We start from the raw sequence: 18,472 nt of genomic DNA on the forward strand, positions 1-18,472 counted from the left end.
GCGCGGAAGGATGAACACATGGACGCTGTTAGGATTCCGGATCTAGCTGATCTGGCAAAGATGACCAGATAATAACATTGCTTTTGCAACATGCTCATCATTCCTGACTTATCACGATGCTTCTTCCACCTACCTGTACTAGAGACAATACTGATCATTTTAATTCTAGCTTTAAAAGTATGTATGAGCAAAAAATATTTTTCGGCTTTTCATTTAAATATCCGTAGCATGAAAAACAAGCGCGATGATCTTGATTTATTTCTAGGATCGCTGTCAGTGAAGTTTGATGTTATGGTTCGGCACTGATGGTGATGAGTGTTGTTTCAATGAATATACTTACAATGGTTTATCAAGGCCCCATGGAAGAGGTGGTGGCCTTGCTGTATATGTTAAAAAATGTCATTCGCACTCTGTGGTTAGCAATGTTACAGTCACAAATCCCAACATTGAGTACTTAGCTACAGTCGAAACCCGCGGGAACGAAATTCTCACCGCAACGAAATATTTTCGGATCCCCGGCGAACAGCCATAGGAGTCAATGCATTTCCTATCTCCCAACAACGAAACTTTTTTCTATAGCAATCCCTCTTTAACGAAATTTTCTGAAACGACAGTCCGCAAATAATTTACTCATGTAACACTAGTAGTGTCCGGAAACTGCTCAAATGCATTCATTGTGCGCTTAAATTGCATTAACTACCGCCATTAACTACCGCCATTAACTACCGTTCTAGAAGGGGGCAGTGGGCTCACTGTCGTATCCCTGCGCCGCTCCGCCGCGGCGCACTCAGCGTCGACTTCCCGCATGCCCACCAGGGGCGCTGACGCATGTTTCACCTGAAAAACTTCTCTTGCCTCGTGTTGCGGTTGCGGTGGTGCGCTCGGTACAGCTCGGTTGGTTCGGCGTTGTCGGCGCTCGACTGCAAATACCGCCGGCGTTGTATGTGTGGCAATATCTCTCTGTGCCTGTGCTGTGCTTGGCTCAATGTGCAGTATGTGTGCGTGAGAATGCCTGGCCGCCGTCGAAATTACTGTTTCGCGCCCGGGTGCCGGACTGGATACAGTCGTGCGAAGGATGCACCAAAGGCGTCTTTGTTCAGCGTCCCACATGATGAAGAACGGCGAAAGGAGTGGGAGAGGAATCTACACCGTGCAGATAAGAAGCTAGATGAGTCTTGTGCAGTCTGCGAGCTCCATTTTGAACCGCGTTTTGTAATCAGGGACTTCGTGCACATAATAAACGGCAAAGAGCTGCGCATTCCTCGTGACAAGCCGCTGCTGTCGAAGGATGCCGTCCCCACGATTCTTCCGAATTTGCCGCAGTACCTTACGAAGAAGACACCGAAGCTCAGGAACAAAAGGAAGAGGTGCGAAAATGACAATGCAGCCACAAAGAAAAAGTGCCGAAGCGCACACGACAGTGACCGTTCCGAATTTCTACCGGCTGCTCTCGGCGCTAGAGCTTGAGCACTCTTGAGCTTCTTTCGTACCTTACAAATTTAGGTTATTCGTATCTTATGACATCCCGGCTTAGTCAGGACCCTATTGAGTGTTTGTTTGGGATTGTCAGACAAGCCTCGGGCTGTAATGATCATCCGACGCCTACCCGATTTCTCATTACGACGAACTGCATGTCTTTTTACAGTTTAGTGAAAACCGTGAGATATGGTAATGCGGATCCATGTGCTGTAGCTGCCTTGCTAAACACACAGCAGAGCAGCGCAAGTTGCTCTCCCAGCAACAACTTGTGGGACCAGGTAGATGCTCTCATTGTTTCGGGGAATTTACCAGGCGCCGAAGTAGTGTTGTCTTCGGTCGATCACGACCAGCACATAGAGAGGAGCGACTCTCGGGTAACTTACTATGTGTCTGGATATGTCGCACGAAAGTGCGTAATGAAAACCAACTGCCAGGATTGCATGAATGCGCTAACCGTGTCGTCCGAAGATGAGAATCCTGGGCTTGCTGCGTTGACACTGCACAGGGATAGAGGCGGGCTTCTCTACCCACGTGCAACACTTTTTTCGTTTGTAAAAATGCTTGAAGACATGTTTACTGAATGCTTCAGCAAAAACCAACTACATGCTGATAACATCTTGGATGTGCTTAGTCTGGTGAAAGCAAAGTGCTCGCACAAAATTGGTTGCAGTGAGCATTCAGCCGAACTCACCAAGAATGTAATACGCTTTTATATTACAACGCGGCTCCATTTTTTTACAAAGGGCATTAACTCGGAAAAACACGAGAGAAGAAAAACAGTCATGCACAGGAAGATCGCGAGAACTTCCTGAGGCGAGTCTGCAGGTGCATGTTTATATCAATTTGTAAACATCTCCACTTATAAACGTTCAGCCTTCTTGAGCCTGTTTTTTCTGGTGCACATTCCTTCCTCGTTTCTTTGTAAATAAACATTGCAAAAATGTACCTGGATTTTATATTTCCTCTCTATATGCTGTGTCGTGTTAACAGTGCGAATGATGTCATGCATATAAATCATGAGCTTAACACTCGAAAAAGCGATTATCTAATGTTAAGTGTCGTGGCAAAAATTTTGCTTTGTAGCGCGCACTCCCGCTGCAGGCCAGCAATTACGAAAAAAAAGGCAATGCTAAAATTCTGTCCAATATGACTGCTGCATTAGCGAAACCACATTGCACATTTTAATAGCAGGAAATAAAAGGATCGTCCGTTGCTTCGCGCCCTGTATATGCGTTAATAGCCAGGCGCGTTCATCCGCGCTTCCGGCACAAGACATCGCATACGCTCCGCAGATCAGCCACAGCGGCGGTAATTCTTTTCTCTGTACACTGATAAGACGCACCAGAACAAGTATCGCGCATTGCACATCGTGAGTGTTGCATTTCTTTCGGGAACTGCAGCAATGCACGGTACCCGTTCTACTCCGACATGGCAGCGAGTTTCAGGTGACGCTGCGAACCGCGCCACCTGTCGGCGGCGGCACGAAGTGCATCAAGCGCCGCCACCATGTGAGCGCACTACCTCTTTCTAGAACACTGTACGCCACAGCACACTTGCGTGGCCGCCGCCATCATTGTTTACAATAAAAAAAGCCTCGCACCACCTCTCGTGACAGACAACAGCGATGATGATGATGGTGGTCGTTCGCCCGTCGCAACGGGACGATCGCAACGGGTGACTGCGCAGTGTCCGGGCCAAAAATGCAATTAGCATTTAAATGATACAAATAAAAAAAAAGAAGACAAGAACCGTAGGCGATCTCGCAGTGAGCACATTTTATTTAATCCTGTGTGCCATTACAGCTTGTGCTAAATGCAGAGCGAAACGCCTGCGTGCGTGGCAGCCAAATCGACATCTACTACACGTGAAGGCTCCGATAACCCGGATGACGCTTTAGTATCAGTGGGCTTTGTGTACCGCCACACATGGTCGTTTGCTCAGTGTCGTTGGTGCTAGAGTGCGTCAATTGTGTGTCTCTGTGCCGATCGGACCATTTGCTTTGACAGCCTGCTAAGATGCCGCCTTCGGCCAAAAAGAGGAAATTTATCACACTGCAGGATAAGGCTGAAATTATTGCCCAAGCTGGAAAGGGCAGGAACAAAATGGATATCGCCGAAGAATTTGGAATTGCGTGCAGTTCGATATCGACAATTCTGAAAAACAAGGCCTCCATTCTTGGCGCGCTCGGAAATGGTGTGAGTGCGAAAAACAAAACGGTGAGCGCTGCGGCTTTTCCAGACGTTGACAAGGCGGTGTTTGCATGGTTTTGTGAACAGCGTGCCAACAAAGTGCCGCTGTCTGGCAGAGTTCTTCAGCAGAAAGCCCTGGACTTCGCATTCATTCTCGGGCATGCTGATTTTAAGGCTAGCCCTGGCTGGTTGAGCCGTTTCAAAGCCCGCCACGACATAGTGGCCAAAGTCATTTCCGGGGAGGCAGCAGCCGTCGACCCTTTGACAACGTCGTCGTGGCTGCTGACCAACAAAGAAGTATTGGACCAGTACAAGCCCTCGGACATTTACAACACAGATGAGACGGCCTTATTCTACGAGATGCTGCCATCGAAGACCCTGGACTTAAAAGGCCAAGAATGCCGCGGGGGGAAACACAGCAAGCGGCGTGTAACAATTTTGTTGTGCACCAACATGGACGGCACAGATAAACGGCCACTACTTGTGATCGGCAGAAGTAAGAAGCCCCGCTGCTTCAAGGGAAATCGTCGGCTGCCCGTACAGTGCACCGCGAACCTGAAGGCATGGATGACCCGGGCCATATTTGGCAGCTGGCTCGAGGCCTTCGATACGGACATGCAGAAGGCAGGCAGATCGGTCTGCCTTTTTGTGGACAATTGCAGTGCCCATCATGTCGATGACGTGGAACTGGGAAACGTGCATTTGGTTTTTTTTCCACCGAACTGCACTTCCGTGCTGCAGCCGCTTGATCAAGGCGTCATTCGTAGTGTCAAGTGCGCCTACAAGGAGAGGCTGATTCAGCGTCTGCTGCTGAACCTCCAGTTAAAGCTTCCCACCGTAGTGGACATGTTCATGGCGCTTGAGATGATGGCCGCCACATGTGTTGCGACGTCGCCAGGCGTGATAGCTAATTGTTTTAATCATGCCGGCTTCATTGCCACTCGGCAAGCATCGTGCGCTGATCCAGTGGCATCGCAAGAAGATTCGCCTGAAGGTGCACTAGTTGACAGTGCTGACGGCGCAGTGCCGCCATCGCTGGCCCACGCATGGGATGAACTTTCTGCCGTGACAGATGGTGTTCCGGATGGCCTCAGCATCGATGGGTTCCTTTGTGTGGATGAAGGTGTTGTCCATGAAGAGGTGACTGATGAAGTCATCATAAGTAGCGTTTGCCAAGGTGCCGACGACGCCGACGACCACCAGACACCAAATCAAGAGAGGACTGCGAACCCGCGGGATGTGTTGAATGCCTTCGATGTAATTCGATCATTTTTCGGTGAGCATGATGACGACGTGGCAATGGACCACTTCTTGCAGTGCGAGTCGAGAGCAGTAAAATTGCTGCAAGGCAAGGCTCGGCAAAGTAAGCTGACTGACTTTTGGCAATAATTTTTTTTTTTTTTGCAAGCCAGTTCCCTTCCCTGTCTTTTCTGCCTCATTCTCGCGCTAACGAAATTCCCGCAAAAGCGAAATGTTTTGCTTTCCCCGGCGATTTCGTTATTGCGGGTTTCGACTGTATATCGCGACAGAATATAATCGTTGTTGCTATGTATAGACCCCCTCAGGGTAACAAATCAAAAATTTTTGAGTTCTTGGAAAGCCTTTTCACTTTTCTTGACTCTACTAAACTACCTTTCATTTTAATGGGTGATATAAACATTGACCTATTATCAGATGATTCTCATTCAAGGGAATTGCAGAGCCTGATTTCTTCTTACGCATGTATGAACTATATCACTTTGCCTGCTAGAATAACTTGCAACACGGCTACTTTATTAGATATCTGTATCTCAAATGTTCAGCCTCCACGCACTGAATCTGGTCTATTATCTTTAGATATCAGTGACCATTTGCCCATATTTTGTTTCATACCTCTCAGATTAAACCAACTAACAAATGCTGTTACACATATGACCAGAGATATTAATGATTTTGCTCTGAACGAGTTTTGTAAACTAATTGAAGGTACTAACTGGGGATCTATATACGAGATATCTGAAGTTAATACAGTATATTCGGAGTTATATGCGATGTCTTGTCACACATTTTAAACCTTATGTTGTGAATAGGTGTTTTTCCGGACAAATTAAAATTGGCCCGAGTGGTTCCAATATATAAAGGTGGTGACATAAATAAACTGTCTAATTACCAACCAATTTCAGTATTACCTGTTCTATCAAAAATTTTTGAATGCATTATTAATTCAAGGATGGCCAATTTTCTCCATAAATACAATGTCATTGCTGATTCACAGTATGGGTTTATAAAAAATAGGTCCACGGAACAAGCGCTATTAGTTGTTAAAGACAAAATAATAGATAACACTGAAGGTAAAAAATATACACTTGGTCTATTTTTATATTTTCGCAAGGCCTTTGATTGCATACATCATGATATTCTCCTTAAGAAGCTTTGTGGCTACGGGGTTCGCGGTATTGCGCTGAACCTGTTGAAAAGTTACCTGAGTAATAGGTCCCAATACGTACGAACAAATAACATCTCCTCCGACACACAGACAATAATGCATGGTGTCCCGCAGGGATCAATACTAGGGCCTTTATTATTCATTACATATATCAATGACCTAGCCGATATATATCTCTCCAGATCTGGTGATGTACGCTGACGACACAAATCTTTTCTTTTCCTCCCGCTCATTACTCACCCTCCAAAGTATGGTTAACACTTATTTACTGAAGCTTCGTGATTGGTTACACGTAAATAAGCTTAGTTTAAATATAAATAAAACAAAATATATTCTTTTCAAGCCGATCAACACCGTGGAACGTTATTCTATACAGGTTTATTATGATAATACACAAATCAGTCAGGTTTCTTCTCAAATATTCCTCGGTGTGTGGTTTAATGAAAATCTCTCTTGGTCTGTTCATGTCTCAAAACTTGCTTCTGAACTAAGCAAAATTGTTGGTCTGCTCTTTAGGATTTCTAAACTCTTACCTGTTTGGTTAAAGGTGTCCATGTATAATGCACTGTTTTTCTCAAAACTGTCATATTGTAATCTTGTATGGGGTACGACTACTTCTTCAAATTACCATAAACTACTACTGCTACAAAAAAGAGCCTTGCGTGCTATTGAGGGCTATTGCGGCACACCACATAAAGTACGTACACAACCCTTGTTTGCTGAACATAGCATACTACAAGCTGAACAAGTGTATTATCTATGGCTGTTACAATACATTCATAGAAACAGTTTGTACTCTATTGCTGACAGTACTATAAATTACAACCTTCGTGAGGTAAAACTACGTCTACCGCGAACACGCACGAATTATGTTAAACAAAAGCTAAATTTTCAAGCCCAACGCCCTCAACACATTTCCCTTTAGAGATGATTTCTTTTTATCTAAAAATGTGTTCAGAAAAACATGAAACGACGTTTGATTGAAGGCGAAATTCAAATGTAAGAAAATGCATCTACCGTCTCTTTATACATACGTTTCTTTCTATTTTTGTTGCGGACAAGCAACAATAGTTTGCTGCAGTTCCATGTTTTCGTGTCTTAATTCACCAGCCATGTACGCATTGTATTTGTACGTGTATAACTTTGTGTGCTTGCATATTACCTTGCACATGTTTGTATTTTTGCCGAATTAAGTTTCACTGTGCGCATTGCAGCGTTGTTTTGACATATTTGTCGCGCCTTCTATGTATATATATATATTTTTTTTCCATTTATATTGGTACTGCCAACTGTACGGGTGCCGGGGCCTCGTCAGGCCTTACCGCCTTTTGTCCCGGTCCCCTCTTTTCCTTGAAAAGAAGAATAAACATCACTTCACTTCACTTGAAACCTAATTGTACGTAATCTACGTTTACCAAATAAAACATGCTCTGCGTTATAGATAAGCGCAAGGAATTCATTTTGATTATAAAAAGGGTACCCCTGCGCCCACCAGCCCGGTGGTCGATGAGGCTCCCTGAGGGATTTGACTGCGCCTGCTGTTGCCAGCGCTGGAAGGGGCCGGGGAGGTTGGGGCTGCCTCGGCTGCGCCCACTTTCGGGGTCGATGGCCCCGTTTGTTGAGTTGGAGGAGCAGCGCTAGCTGCAACCACCGTGGGGGAAGATGGCGTAACTGCCGACTCACTGCCTGTGGGTCAGACAGCTGCCGGAGGCCGTTGTGATGCTGCCCCCTGACGCACCACTTCGGCAAAGCTGGTCTTTGGCAGGTATGCTACCCGCCTGCGTGCCTCTTTGAACGATATGTTTTTTTTAACTTTGATTGTGACTATTTCTTTCTCCTTTTTCCAGGACGGGCACGACCGCGAGTATGCGGCGTGCTCCCCTTCACAGTTTACAGAATGGAAAGTGTTCTCACAAGCTCCAGAAGTATGTTCGTGGGCACTGCACTTCGCCCAGGTTTGACGGCCTCGGCAGCTCTGCAAACTGTGGCCGAAACGTTGGCATTTGAAACATCTGAGCGGATTAGGCACATATGGCCTAACACGGAGCTTGATGTACCCTGCCTCGATTGACTCGGGCAGGAAACTCGATCCAAAGGTGATTATCAAGTGCTTGGTTTGGATTTCTTTGCCATTTCGCCTTATCTTAATACTTTTGACATTGATTACATTCTGTTCACTGAAGCCCTCCAAGTGTTCAGCCTCAGTGAGCTCCAGCAAGTCATCGACACAACGCCGCAGGTGGTGTTCATAGTATGGTGCAGGGTTACTGTTAGTTGGTTATCCCCAAATGACACTAGCTCAGGCAGTTTCTCATATTGCGTCTTATTGCGGAGCTCCAGGAGAAGATCACCGCTTTCCAAACTGGTCGCCTTATAACCGGCTCCAAAAACATAGTCAAAGTCTTCGATACAAGGAAAGGTGAAATGGTGCGCACTGGTTTGCCTGGCTTTTCCGAGTGAACTACATGGAAATGTGGGAAGTCGTGGACTTGGCGTCCAAAAAACTGAAAAACTTCATCGGTGCGCCCTCTTTTCTGAGGGCGATCAGGGAGTTGAGGAAAAGAGCTATCCATAAAGATATGTGATATTTCGGCAGTAACGCCAGCCACCCACCATGGAGCCCTACAAGGGGACGCTGCAGGACCTGTGAAACACGGCCTGCAAACGCCAGCTGTACATTACCACTATAACCAAATGTGAAATAACCTAGGTTGGCTATTCACACAAGGTTAACCCTTGCTGCCTGGAAAAATTGGAATAAAAGGAAGCCAGAAGAAGACAGGAAAGGTGGAAAGTAAGGAAAAGACTAAGGTTGTAGGGAGAGAGAGACAGGAAAAGGCAACTACCGATTTCCAGGGGCTGGAAGAGCTGATTCGCCGGGTCACTCTGCCAAGTATGCTACTTACTCACTGATCGACATTGACCGCAACAAGGTCTTGCATGTGGAAACTGTGCAGGTAGGTATGTCTTGCACCAGATTGAATCGTGCTGTGGGAAATGACATATTTCTTCATGAAATGTTTGTTGCAGTTCAAACGTTTTGTACTGAAATGAGTATTTTGTTCATTCAACAGTCCAGTGAGGTGAATGGGTGCAGTCATTCACTGCTTTCTCCTAATTTTTCAGTCTAACAAAACGAAGGGCAGCAGCAACATGTAGCTCGAGGGCCACAACAGGTCTCTCACCATTTTTGAAGCAAATGTTGATGCAATCCATGTGATTTTGGTAAAGTCCACTGTTTACTAGACCTGAGTGGATTAAAGTCATGATTGTTTTAAATTTCACTCACTGTGCTTCAATATTTCTTTCAGATGGTGTACAAGGAGATGTGCGAGTGTATTCAACATCTTGAGGGAGATGCAAGATATGCTTCTGCAATCCTTGCTGCAAGCGTTCAAATCAATTATTTAAAGTTTCAGCACTGTGCTGTGTTGGCTGTGTGTATTTTCACTGGACCAGCTGGTCCTGCGGCCAATCACATTAGCAACTAACTGTGACTTGCGACAGCAAGCTAAGATCCATGCGAGGTCTGGCCAGTTTGTATCCTGCTTGATGCGAACTTACATCCTGGGATTTCACTTGGGCATGACTCAGCATCAAAGTCGCTGGTCAGTGGTTTAAAGCTGGAAATGTAGCAGGAACATTTTCTGGCTCCAGCTGGAACCACTGAGCGTTCCAGCTGGTAGATTCTTACATTTCCAGATGGAATGTCTACTGGTCCCAACTGGGAATACAGCAGATTCTAGCAGGAAATTATAAGGTTTCCGGCTGGAATCTGCACGCTTTTCAGCTGGGAATAAAATCTTCCCTGCTGGAAATTGCGTCGCTTCCAGCTGGAATTTTCCCAGCTGGGAAAAATTTCCGGTTTCATAATCCAGCTGGGAATGCAAATTATTTTCACCTGGGAGTAAAGTGCCGTTGTCTACAGAGCTGCTGCAAAGTGCAAGATCCAGAGCCTGCAAGTGCACATCTTTGGAAAGCAGGAAAATGCTTGGAGGCAAGGACGCTGGTGCTGATATTGTCGACAAAAAGTGGCTCGAAGAGCTTGGAAGAAAAGGCTACATCATGTAGGGCATTGCTGAAGCAAGCAGAAGACATCATTTCTTGTGGTCTGAATTTTAAGAGCCTGGAACAAGTTGAAGCTGGGCAAACTTTATTAGCTGAAGGCAACTCCACTTTGAGCCAAACCCTCTAACAACTGAAAGAACTGAACAAGAAGGCGAGCAAAAGGCAGTAAATGCTGGAACATGCACATCCTTGTTCTGTAAATAAAAAAAAATCAAAAGACACCCCTTGCAGTTTGGTTTTTGGAATCTTTGTCATAACTTTCAATATACTTTAATAAGCTAGTGCAACACCTGTATTTCCGCCTTCATTTGCAGTAGTGCATTAAATCTGATGGACTGGTTCATAAAATGTGCACGTACATAAGATTAATCTGGTGATAGAGAACTATGACAAATATGACTTCATAGAACTGTGGCAGTCATCAAAGCCTTAGTTTTAGTGGTCATGAGAGAGGTATCCCTGTGCAATTAGTTGCTGCTCCAAAATAGAGTTCTGATACAAAGTTGCTCCAAAAGTTGCAGTGGCTGGATCACCACTGCATTTCCTCTATACTTCTGTGACCATTTCTGGAATACTTATATTATTTCTAAGCAACTCTGTTTTCTTTAAAGTGTTTTACTGTACTTCATTCCAGCAAAAGCCATTCACACCAGGCAAGGTTAGTACATAGAGAGCTGTGGTTTGGCAGAAGAGATCTTTTGGCTTCTCTTTGTGTGATTATAGCCTTAATTACTGGGCAGATACACTTTTTTATAATGACCTAAAGTACTAATATCTACACAATAATTTGATGCTTTTTCTGCAGGAGCAGATCACCTACAGTGCAAAGTCCAATGACAGAAGGCAAGTGCTTTCAGTTCCTTTCACATTCAGCTAAAAGCATCTTTAGGCAAATGAATTTTCAGTAAGCTATTTGCAGAGATTTGTACCCGTGTCATATGGGCACTTTTAACACTATGAGCCAAAAGCCTTTTAAAATGATTCTGAAGAAAGGTAGAGAACATACTTATAAGCACATTACCCATTGCAGAGGCTCAATGGCAGTGGAATTCTGCTGCCGAGCACAAGTTCATAGGTTCTACTCCCAGCCGTAGTGGTCGTATTCCAATTCAGACAGTAAAAATGCTCGTGTACCGTGCTTTGGGTGCATGCTAAGTAACAGCCATGTCAGCAAAATTAATCCAGAGCCCTCCACTACTACAGCATACCTCATGACCCACTCTGCAGTGAGGGGGCCCTAACACTTGCGTCCCCCTAATCTAAAACTCTCTATTAAACCCTGCAATTTTAAGTATTTTTGAACACATAAATTTAATGGCATGATTTTTAATTAACTAGCATGCACTCTGGGATTACAGATGATGACTGGTGTTTTCATAATGGCAACCCCCAGGGGGGTGACACACCTGGCATACCGAGTACTTTCTTTTATTCCCATTCTCTCTGAACAATGCTTTTGTGAATGCAAAAATATTAGTGAGCTTTATACTGTTCTAGCGAACTCCACCAGACTCACTTAATGCTGCTTCTGCTGCTATTTGCTTTACTCTTACCTGAATGCTCACATGCACTCTGTATCTAACAAATGTAAATGCCTTGAGCCACCCATGCCACTATTCATAAAGCAACTGATCAAATGTTTCCTTTTTATGCCGAAGTAATTACCACAATCTTTCTTTTCTCTGCTCTCTAAATCTTGTATAGCTCAGCTTGTTTCTTATAGCAGCCATGCTATTGACTTGTGTCAAACATAATGTAATGGTGTCTAGTTAGCATTATTTCAATGCTAAGCTTGTTTTAAAACACTTATTTGCACACACAGTGGCATTAAAGGTGCCTCAAAGATTTGATTGTTTTTATTCTTATCTAGTGCCTGAGAAAGACTTTGTACACCTCCCTGATGGATCAGTGAGTACCATTGTACACTGTTTTAACATTCTTTTCATGTTTAGTGGCTCAAAAGTTAATATTGGCACGCTAGCCTTTCAAACAGCCCATAAGGTTGTCACTGTCATAACAAGATGTGAGGAATGGATGCTGCCTAAACTGTATTTACCCATTTTGCATGGCAGTAGTTTTCATTTTACCTATGATTATATTGAAGTTTTCCCTGACCAGTGACTGAAACATCATTCCCTGATGTTTCAGTCACTGAAACAACCCACCGCAGTTGCTTAGTGGCTATGGTGTTGGGCTGCCAAGCACGAGGTTGTGGGATCGAATCCCGGCCATGGCGGCCACATTTCAGCGGGGGCAAACTGCGAATACACCCGTCTGCTTAGATTTAGGTGCCCGTTAAAGAACCCCAAGTGGTCCAAATTATTCCGGAGTCCCCCACTAAATCGTGGTTTTGGAACGCAAAGCCCCATAATTAATTTTTCTGTCACTGAAACTGAAGGTTGGTGGGCATGTCAAAGAACATAATTTCTGATGAGCAAACCCTGCTTTCCTTTTTCAGTTGATGAAAGCACACACAACCCAGCTCCATTTCACATCCTTCTTTTCAGAATTTTTCGGTTCTCTCAGTGCTCTAACAACTATATAACTGGACAAATTTAGACAAGACAGCTGGTTGCACAATTCATTTGGAGAGATCCTTCTTTTCAAACAATATGAGCATGGATGTTTTTTGTTCCTTTCAGTTTCATCTGGCAGAAGGTGCGATTGTTCCTGCAAGCCAAGCAGCAAAAATTTTAAACAACAAAAAGCCAACGCTTGTATGCAAAGACACCGCTCAAGCGATATGGGGCACAGATGGCCTTGTAAACAGGAGTGACTGGCATTGCTGCACCCAAGAAAAGAGCAGCTGGGGAGCTGCCAAAGCAGCCACTTACCCCTAAAAAAGTGAATGTTGCGACAGGTATAATGGAAATATTTGCTTATATATAGATTCCTGCAACCTTGAAATAACTATAATGGCACATCATGTGGCTAGATTTTGGCTTTGTCTCCATAATAATCTTAATTTTCTTGACATTTTGCCAACATTATTGAACCTTATGCACTGCTGTGTGAATTATGTTATTTTTTTTTTTTTTGCAGCCACAGACTGCTAACTGGGGCCAGTTGAAAGAAGAAGACACCACTGCAACTGTGGCCTCAATAATAAAACTCCTGCCTGAGATAATCCAAGACCTGAGAAAATCTCACAAGCAACTGGCACTATCCAAAGGAATGGAAAAGGTCAATTCGTAGGATGTCAATAAATGAACTTTACGAATGAAGTGGCCTAATTGCCCTTGTTTAGCAGCAGCAGCTCTGAATGTACGGCTGCCAGTGATGGTTCCAGCTGGTCCCAGTGGGGGCTGGTGTTATGTACTGGGAATTACTTTATTCCGCACATAGTACACTCAAAGAACGTAGCCTTGCCGGAGAGATGGCGACCACACTACATCACTTGGCGCGAACACACTGTCCACGTGATTGTCCCACACCAGGGCTTGCCAGGGATGTGGCTCCACCCATCGGCACAGTGGGGAATGTTCACACACAGTTCCGGACACTCCCACTACGCAGCTGCACCCGTCCGCATCCGAGGACCGAAACCCGAACTAATCACGGACACAACACTTTTCCCCCTTAGAAGGATGCCTTGTACCAAGTAGGCTGCCGTATGATCCGTGCTGGTCGTTTCGGTATGCTCGATTCGGATTCGAGTGGACGTGAAGATGGCATAGCTGGTGTGCTTTCCGCTGGATTACTGTCCATGCCCCACGTGAGCGTTGCTGAGGCTTGTCTGTCCAGCTTAACTTCGCCGGTGCGCTTCCTGAGCTGGTTTAGATAGCGTCTCACAATTCCTGCGCATTTCACAAGCCAGGATCTGTGGCCCATCCTTTTAACGAGAGTTCCTTCTGTGCAGTCTGGCCCCTTGCCGAATTGCTTTACCCATACGGCTTCTCCTTGCATGAGTTGACGACTCTTGGGTAGGTCAGGTTGTGCAGCCTCCTGTCCTTCCGATGCAATGATGAGGTCCAACTGGTTTGGCAGCTCCCGCCCGAACATGACTTTAGCCGGTGTTAGCCCGGTTGACTGATGTACCGTGGTATGCTGCCGAAACAGAAAACGTGACAAGCGAACACTGAGCGAACCGGATGGTTCTCTGGCCAGTGCCCTCTTCAGTTCCCCAACATAACGTTCTGCTTGCCCGTTTGTAGCAGGATGGTAAGGGGCTGACGTTACGTTTCGAATGCCATTTCTCTGGTAGAAGTCTTGTATCTCGGAAGACACAAATGCAGCCCCATTGTCCGACACAACCTTGCGTGGTATGCCAAATGTGGCAAACAAAGAGCGCAGCCCACTAATGACTGCTGTTGATGTTGGGCTGTTCACCGGTCACACCCCTACCCACTTGGTAAAAGCGTCGACAACAACCAAAAAGGTATGTCCTTCTACCGGACCTGCAAAGTCCACGTGCAATGTGTGCCATGGTGTCGTTGGCTGCGTACAATTTGGAACTGGAGCCTTTTTTGGATCGCTCTGGGTGCACTGGCACTGGTCGCATGACTTGAGAGTTGTTTCGATCTCGGCGTCCAAGCCAGGCCACCAAAGATAACTGCGCGCACAAGCTTTCATGGCTACAATTCCACGATGGCCTGCGTGAACCAATGAAATGGCCTGTTCTCGTGCTCCTGCCGATATGACAATTCTTGAGCCCCAGCTGATGCATCCTCGATGGATAGCCAGTTCGGTGGCTCTTCTGCGGTATGGGGTGAAACTGTCTCCCTGCAGACGCTGCACGGTGCCATTCTGTACTGCTGAAAATACTTCTGCTAGGATTGGATCCTCTTGCGTTAGTGTGGCCACAACCTCAGCTGTCAACGGCGGTCGTGGTAACGCCTCGAACATGAGCCAACTCCAGGTGGGTTAGGCTCTTCAATGCGGTCTGGCAGAGGCAGTCTACTCAGCGCATCTGCATTCTGATGACGACTACCGGCACGATACTGGAGGTTGTAGTTGTATGCTGACAGTTTAAGGCACCACCTTTTCATTTGGGGGCAAAAGCATTTCTGGTACCGGCTTCCGTGGTCCGAGAATCCCCAGTAACGGCTGGTGGTCAGTAACGAACGTGACTTCTCGACCCACAATGTACTTGTGGAAGTGTGTGGCTGCAAAGACTACAGCAAGACCTTCACGGTCAAGTTGTGCATAGTTAACGTTCAGCAGCGCCCAATGTTCGGGATGCAAACGCAATCGGTGCCTCTCTGCCTTGGCTGTCCAGCTGAGCAAGCACTGCACCTACACCATAAGGTGAAGCATCACATGAAATCAAGAGGGGCTTGCTTTCGTCATAGTGTGACAAGACAGTCCTCGACAACAAGCACCGTTTCAGCTCATCAAACGCCTTTTGATGCCGTTGCTCCCACTTCCAAGTCTTGTCCTTTGCCAGAAGTTCATACAGGGTTGCTGCAACTGTAGCACGATGCTCTAGAAATCGATCATAGAAGGCCAACATGCCTAAAAATGACTGCAGTGTCTGCTTACTTGTGGGCGCTGGTGCTTTCACAATAGCTTCCACTTTTTCCTCAGATGTGTGAATCCCTGCTGCATCAATCCTGTGACCCAGGAATTTAAACTCTGCCACACCAAACTGACACTTGGATTTGCACAATCGTAGGTTTGCCTGAGCCAGCCGCTGGAGAACTGACACTAGGCGGTCCTTGTGCTCTTTTGCGGTTGCTCCAGTCACGATGATATCATCCAGGTAAACACAAACTTCCGGCAAGCCGCTCAAAGTGGTCTCCATAAACCGCTGGAAAATTGCCTGGGGCTGCTGAAACACCAAAAGGAAGCCTGTTTACCTTGTACAGCCCTTTTGTAGTGTTTACTGTGAGAATCTGTGCTGTCGCTGGAGTCACATGAAGTTGAGTGTAAGCTTGAGCCAAGTCCAAGGTGCTAAACACCCGGCCACCTTTCAAAGTGCTAAACACTTCCTCTGTTGTGGGCAGGGGGTATGAAGCCTTTTTCGCAGCTTCATTCACTGTACAGCGGTAGTCACCGCAGGCGCGCAAGCTTCCATCTTTTTTCCGCACACATACTAGCGGTGTAGCCCAGTCTGAGTGTTGGACTGGCTCCCAAATACCGTCTTCTACGTACTTGTCAATCTGTGCCTCAGTTGATGCGCGCATGGCAAAGGGCACAGGCCGTGCCTTCAAAAACTTGGGGCTTGCCCCTTCCTTCAGTTCCAGATTCACTGGCGCACCCGTGTGTCCTGTGGTGTCTTCACGAAAAATGTCTTCATGCTTCTGTAGCAACTCGGTCAAACTGCCTTCCTCCGTTGTCTGGTGAATGCCGTGAAGCTCGATGCCCAGCTTGTCAAACCAATTGCGTCCCAACAAGCTGCATCCAGTGCCCTCGACAACGAGAAGTGGTAGCTTGCAAGCTGTGTTCTTGTGACGAACCATTACTGTTGCCGTTCCGACAACCTGCAGTTGCTGACCTGACCAGGTGCGCAGATGTATGTCGTCCTGCCTCAGAGGGTGGGTGTGCATGCCATACGGTTTGAAATGTGTCTCTGCTAACCATGGTACACGCTGCACTGGAGTCGACCTCAAAAGTCACAGGTCTGCCCCGTGCACTGTAAGCGTCAGAGTAAACTTCGGAGTGCTGAATCTGTCTGCCACTGCACAGAGGTCATGCAACGTTGAAACCTCATGTTTGGTTTCGTTAGTCACTTCCGCAGTCCGTTAAGTTTCTAAGGAGATGCTACGTTGGTATGTTTTTTTCTCAGCCTTCTTCCTCGAAATACAAGCCTTGGCAATGTGCCCTTGTTTCCGGCAGTAATTGCAAATAGTTGTGCTGAACGTACACGTCTTGGGACTGTGCGAACCGTCGCAACGCCAGCAGCGTTGCGCTTGGTGAGAATGCGTCTTGGACGTCAAAGTGCTGTCGCCGGCGCGCGTAGCCGCCTTGTTGACTTCCGCAAGATCCGCTTTTATCTGTTGTTGCTGCTGGACGGCGCTTTCCGCTCGAATAGCAAAATCATAAGCCTTGCAAAAAGTCAGATCCTTCTCTGCAAACAGTCGCTGTTGAAGATTCTGGTCCCGGAGACCACACACGAAGCGATCGTGCAACATCACATCTAACGGCAGAAGCGTTGGATTGCAGCCCGTAGCTCCCTGCTGCATTGCTGATGCCGTTCCCTCAGCTGGCGTCGCCGTAGCTGTTGTTGCAGTCGGCAGCGTGCCGAAATTGCAGCTCGTAGCCAACTTGCGTAGAGCGGCCACGTAGTCGTTTACCGATTCACCTGGAAGCTGATCTCGCTTTTGGAACATCGCACGACTGCAGACTTCGGACGGTCGAGGGTCGTAGTGTGCCTGAAGTGCGGCCACGATCTCGGCATAGCTCACTTGGTCGGGCGTCTTCGGTTGAAGCAGCGCACAAACCATGTCGTAAATTTGAGCACCGCACAGTGTAAGCAAGTGTGCTCGTTGCTTGACAGGGTGAGTCACATCGTTGGCCTCGAAGAAAAATTGTAGTCGGCCGAACCACGATGCCCAGTTGGAGCCAGTAAACTCCTCCAAACGTGCAGAAAAATCATGCTGGCGCTCAGCCATGACTCACTGGATGCTCCACGATGCCCTCGGGGCTTCCCTGCCACGGGTTTTCTGCCTCGTCGCCAAAGTTATGTACTGGGAATTACTTTATTCCGCACATAGTACACTCAAAGAACGTAGCCTTGTCAGAGAGATGGCGACCACACTACATCACTTGGCGCGAACACACTGTCCACGTGATTGTCCCACACCAGGGCTTGCCAGGGATGTGGCTCCACCCATCGGCACAGTGGGGAATGTTCACACACAGTTCCAGACACTCCCACTACGCGGCTGCACCCGTCCGCATCCGAGGACCGAAACCCGAACTAATCACGGACACAACAGCTGGGACCACAACCAACTGAGAATTTCACCATAAGCCAGTTCAATGGGGACCAGTTGGGAATCAAGCGGGACTACTTGGGATATTTTCACTTGGGTAGCTACTGGCATTTGAGCTCCTTGGCATTATCTTTTGCGCGTTCCGCTGGCACAAGCTACACACTCCCGTGCTATCACTCTTGGCAATCGCTTGTTGTGTTTTTGACAAGCGTGAGCACCGAAAGAAGGCTTAAATTGTTGCGGGGCCATAAGAATTGTCACAAACTTGTCGCAGTAAGATTTAGTACCCGAGAAAGAACTGTGCCACACAGCTGAGCTGTTTTTCGCTAACTGCATCACAAGGCCAGGCTGCACTTGACTGTGCTTAAGAAGTACCCCAAAAAGCAACGAAATTAGTTACAATAATGTTGGGCGTCAGAGAAAGCGCCATGAAC

At 46.6% G+C, this 18,472-nt stretch overlaps 2 protein-coding genes across 5 annotated transcripts in view; one reads left to right on the forward strand and one right to left on the reverse strand.

The window, feature by feature from the left end:
* The window catches only part of LOC129384862 (uncharacterized), a 28,349-nt gene extending 11,507 nt beyond the window's left edge, over positions 1-16,842 (forward strand). For both annotated transcript variants that reach the window (XM_072287998.1, XM_055070444.2), the window contains 3 exons: positions 10,967-11,004; positions 12,032-12,069; positions 12,804-16,842. The gene's annotated coding sequence lies outside the window, so the exon portion shown is untranslated. The remainder of the gene's footprint in view (positions 1-10,966; positions 11,005-12,031; positions 12,070-12,803) is intronic.
* The window catches only part of LOC129384951 (uncharacterized), a 134,929-nt gene that overhangs the window by 27,352 nt on the left and 89,105 nt on the right, over positions 1-18,472 (reverse strand). The window lies entirely within an intron of this gene.

The sequence above is a fragment of the Dermacentor andersoni genome, chromosome 4, assembly GCF_023375885.2.
Source record: "Dermacentor andersoni chromosome 4, qqDerAnde1_hic_scaffold, whole genome shotgun sequence".
NCBI classification, from domain to species: domain Eukaryota; kingdom Metazoa; phylum Arthropoda; class Arachnida; order Ixodida; family Ixodidae; genus Dermacentor; species Dermacentor andersoni.